Source organism: Macrotis lagotis, chromosome 1 (assembly GCF_037893015.1).
Source record: "Macrotis lagotis isolate mMagLag1 chromosome 1, bilby.v1.9.chrom.fasta, whole genome shotgun sequence".
NCBI classification, from domain to species: Eukaryota; Metazoa; Chordata; class Mammalia; order Peramelemorphia; family Peramelidae; genus Macrotis; species Macrotis lagotis.
In genome coordinates this window covers 757943834-757949098 of record NC_133658.1, presented here as the reverse complement: position 1 = coordinate 757949098, position 5265 = coordinate 757943834, and the positions used below count along the sequence as shown (strand labels likewise).

Genomic DNA, 5265 nt, shown 5'->3' with positions numbered 1-5265 from the left:
AGGGTAGATCATAAGAGGAATAGTCAGATATAACATATTTTCTTTTTTACTTCTTGCAAGGGGCTGGGATTGGGAGGCCTGTCTGGGACCATGGGGCTGGGTGGTTGTTCGGTCTAAGGGGTGGTATGTGGGCTCAGGGTCTCTCGGCTCCAGAGCCTGTGATCAGTCCACTGCACCACTCAGCTACCCTACAGGACATTTTAGAAGAGGGACAGAGTGAAAGGAGAGCGAAAATATAAGGTAGTGGGGAGGTATAGATGGAGAAAATTACAATCAGCAACAACAGTGGAAAAATATTTAAGTAACTTTTGTGATGGACTTATCATAAAGAATATGATCCACCCAAGACAGAGCTGATGGTATTGGAACATAGACTAAATTACATTTTTTTCTCTTTCTTTTACTTTATTTCTCATAAAGGTCTATATTTTTTTTTGGCAGAAGGGGTATTATGTTTACTCTTAAGCAAGAATATTTTAGTAATGTATAAAAAATCACTTCTACAAAAATTTTTTTAAAATTTAATAAAATAAAGCTGTCTTTTTCTGAGATGACTCTATTCCCACTGATTTCCCCCTTACCCCCTAATCCCTGCCTCATATTTGTTAACCTTTTCCCTTTGGAATTTTACTTATTAGTTCATTTTTTCTTCCTGCTTTTACTTTCTTATATGATTCCATCCTCTTTTATTCTTCATAGTCAATTGATTTTCCCCCTCCTCTTCTCCCTTTCCAGTTCATTAGTTTTTTTTTTTAAATATCATTTGTGGTTCCTCTTTCCAAAAGGGTTTCTCTTGCTCTCTCAATTATTTTCTTTTTCTGTATGTTTTGCTTGGATAGAATATATATTCTTTTAATATTGTTTTTTGCTTCTCTTCTTTTATATTTTCATTCACAAGCTATTGCTCTTTTTTTGATATTTGCCATTGTGGATTCAATTTTTTTGCCCATTATTTTTGAAGTGCAGACCATAAATTCTACTCTTGTGATTCTCTCTTTTTTAAATGACTCAGGAAAGCATATTATGGTTCTATCTTCTCCTCACATTACACAGATTCCTCAGTCTCATCTAGTCTTGGATCATTTCATTAGTTTTGTTGTATTTATTCATAGTTGCTAGAGCTCATTTGCTAGATCTAGAGTTTTTATTTCCTACTAATATTATTTTCACCGTTGATTTCTCTGCTTATGTTCCAAATCATTGAATTTTCTTCTTCTTCTTAAGATCCTTGGTAATGTCAATCTTATTCTTCTCTTGCACAATTTCTGATTCCCTCCCTCGTGGAATGATTATTAAATAACCAATTATTGGGGAAATCCATGTTTTTCCCCTTCTTAGAACCTCATTCTCTACTAGGCCAAACCATTATCTAAAGGATATAGTTGATGAATGAGAATGGCCAAATCCCTGTAGTACATGCCTTTCAATCCTGTGTGGGGGCAGCACATATACTAAAATTGGAAAGATACAGAGAAGATTAACATGGCCTTTGCACAAGGATGCAAATTTGTAAATCCTGGGAGGGAGACCCCATCCAACTAGAAACCCCTTATAAAGAATTTAATCTAAGGTGAAATCCAGCCCATTTTATTTCACTCAGGTCTGAGTAAAGGTAGACCCCATTTTACCTATATTGCCACAGGCAGGGGTAGTCTGAATAAGAGATAAATCTCTTTGTCCAATTCTGAGTGAGCAAAGTCACATCCCCCAGCCTCTCATTAGAATAAGTCCACCTCTCATTATAATATTGATTCTCATTAATTATTCAACCAATCAAAATTGATTGCTACCCTCAAGAACACCCACTCTTCCAAGGGTATTTAAGTGTTGTATTAACTTTATGAGGCATTTAAAGTGCTGTCGATCCTTTTTGTTAATTATCTACTAGCATGATTATTAAAATGATTAATTACCCAGAAACTATATCTCTTGAACTTTTATACATCACACCCCTCTCTGACACAATGGTGGTTTCTTTGAGAGGATGGATTTCTAAATTGTATTAATTTTTCCCCCACCACTGGGCAATTCATAGTTTACCTGTGATTTCTATCTTGGTGGGGATAAGATTCTTTCTCTCAGGTGCGTGCACACACACACACACACACACACACACACACACACATATATATGTATATATATGTATGTATATATGTAAAACTGGGGTGCTGCTTCCTCTGTATCTCAGATCTATGACTCACCACTGACATTTCATAGAGCTGCCATGGTCTAAGACACGTGGAATCCAAAAAAAAAGATAAAAAAAAGCTTATTAACTGACACCTACTTGAACTAACTTAGTACCCCTCCCCCCACCACTCATGCTACCAGTAATGAGGCTATTGGTTCAATCCAAGGACTGAACACAAGGGCCTGCAACCAACAAAAACCAAGGACCAGACACATACAAAAACCAACCCAAGTACCTTCCTTCCTTTAATGGCATAGAAACCCAGGATCCAGGCTATGGAAGCTTATTGATATCAAAAAGACATAGAAGTATCTTAGACCATGACAGCTAAACTTCCTACATATTTGCATATAAACTCTGTTTGGAAAAGATTTGTGAGGTTGTAGAGATGAGAAAATGTCTAGTCCTCCATCTTGGTGATTACATGACCCAAAACTCCTTACTGACCTTGTATATATTATATATTTATTTATCTATGTACATGTTATTTCCTTCCAGGAAAATGTGACCTTCTTGATGGCACAGACTGTTTTCATTTTTGCTTTTGCATCCCCAATATTGTGCTTGATACCTCTTAGGTACTTATTAAATTCTTGTTGAATTAAATTCAATTGAATTGAATTTTACTATTTCTTTTCTCAGTATATCCATATCCCATTCCTTGTTCTACCTTTCATCTTTGAAACCTCCCTTAAATTAGTGGGATATTTGTCTCCACTCACATCCTGGCTATATTATTTCTAATACAAGAATGATAAACAGTACAAATGCTAATGTTTGCTTATTTCTTTAAAAGTCTGGTCCTAGAGGGCAGAACCAAGATGGCTGCATGAAGGCAGCATTTCTTGGGAAGTCCAACCCCTTAAACCCCCCCAAAACAAACAGAGGATGGCTGTAGCCAAAATTTAGAGGGGCAGAACCACAGAAAGACTGAGTGATACATTTTCCCAGTCCAAGATAACTTAGAAGTTCCACGGGAAAGATGTGTTTCACCAGGACTGGAGTTTGGAAAAAAGACTGTGGCACAGCCCAGCCCAGTGCAGCCCAGCCCAATCCAGTCCAGAGTTCACCAGAAACAGCTTGAAGGGGCAGTGAGAGAACTTTGCTCCACCAGAATGTTGTGTTGTGTTGTGTTGTGAGGAGCACAAGCTTCAGAATCTGCAGCAAGAATCAGGAGAAAGTAGCCTGAACCCCCAGAGACTGTAAGGGAAGTCTACAGAGAGTTCTCTGCTCTCCCTGGGGTAGGACTCTGCTGTTTGCCTACACTCACCTATTGCAATTTGCACTTCCATACTAAATAACCAAACTGGATCCCTCCTTATAGCCCCAGGGCAGAGGGTAGTGCTGTGGTCATCTACATATCAAAGCACAGGCTAGAGAGCATAAGACCTTAGAGGAATAAAGGTCCCAGTGTGGTATTCCCCCCCCCCAAAAAAAACAACCCCAAAGCCTTGGAAGTGCTTAGTCTTGGGCTAAGGAAATGAGTAAACAGAAAAAGAAGAATCTGACCATAAAGAATTACTTTAGTCCCATGGAAGATCAAAACACATACTCAGATGACAACAGAATTGAAGCCTCCATATCCAAAACCTCTAAGAGAAATAGAAAATGGGCTCAGACTATGGATGAACTCAAAAAGAACTTTGAAAACCAATTGGGGGGGGTGGCTAGGTGGCGGCTAGGTGGCGTAGTGGATAAAGCACCAGCCTCAGAGTCAGGAGTACCTGGGTTCAAATCCAGTCTCAGACACTTAACAATTACCTAGCCGTGTGTATTACCTAGCTGTGTGGCCTTGGGCAAGCCACTTAACCCCGTTTGCCTTGCAAAAACCTAAAAAACAAACAATTAAGGGAGATGGAGGAAAAATTGGGAGGGGAAATGAGAGCGAATGAGAGCAATGCAGAAAAATCATGAAAACCAAATCAAAAGCTTGGTGAAAGATATACAAAAAAAATACTGAAGAAAATAATATGTTAAAGACCAGTTTAGGGTTAATGGAAAAGCAAAACAAAAAAGCAAAAAAGGAGAAGAATGCCTTAAAAAGCAGCATTGGCCAGCTGTAAAAGGAGATAAAAAAGCTCTCTGAAGAAAATAACTCCTTCAAATGCAAAATGGAACTAAGGTAAGCTGATGACTTTGCAAGAAATCAGGAAGAAATAAAACTCTTCCCAAAAAAGCCAAAAATTAGAAGAAAATGTGAAATATCTCATTGGAAAAACAACTGACCTTGAAAACAGATCTAGAAGAAATAATTTAAAAATTATTGGGGTATCTGAAAGCCACAACCAGAAGAAGAGCCTAGACTTCATTTTTCAAGAAATAATACCGCAAAATTTCCCTGAGATCCTAAAAGTTGAGGGTCAAATAGAAATCCAGAGAAATCACTGGTTACCCCCTGAAAGAGATCCCAAAAGAAAAACTTCCAGGAATATTATAGCCAAATTCCAAAACTCCCAAATCAAAGAGAAAATTCTAAAAGCTGCCAGAAACAAACAATTCAACTACCGAGGCTCCATAGTCAGGATTACACAGGATATGGCAGCATCTACATTAAAGGCCCGTAAGGATTGGAATATGATATTCTGGAAGGCAAAAGATCTTGGTTTACAACCAAGAATCAACTACCCAGAAAAATTGAACATCTTCTTTCAGGGGAAAAGATGGACTTTCAATGAAACAGGGGACTTTCAAACTTTCCTATTGAGATGACCAGAGCTGAACAGAAAGTTTGATCTCCAAGTACAGGACTCTGGTGAACCATAGAGGGAGTGGAAGAGAGGCACTAACTATGAGGAACTTGATGATGTTGAACTGTTTGTATTTCTGCACAGGAAGAAGATATTGATAACTCATATGAACTTTCTCATTTATAAGAGCTGTTAGAAGGAGCATATATATAGATAGGACATAGGAAGGAGTGGAATATAATGGTATGATGCGGTAAAGGGATGGAGTCAATGGGTGTTGGGGGAAAGTACTGGGAGGAAGGAAAAGGAGATGAAGAAGAAGCTGAGAGATTTCATATAGGAGTCAAGAAAAAGCTTTCTCAATGGAGTGGAGGGGGGGAAGGCAAG

General features: G+C 38.3%; 1 non-coding gene across 1 annotated transcript; it reads left to right on the top strand.

Annotated features, from left to right (window-relative positions):
- The first annotated feature begins 1431 nt into the window (after positions 1–1431).
- LOC141510605 (U6 spliceosomal RNA) lies at positions 1432–1538 on the top strand. The gene has a single exon (XR_012475054.1). It is a non-coding gene; the product is annotated as a U6 spliceosomal RNA (small nuclear RNA).
- The last annotated feature ends 3727 nt before the right edge of the window (positions 1539–5265 follow it).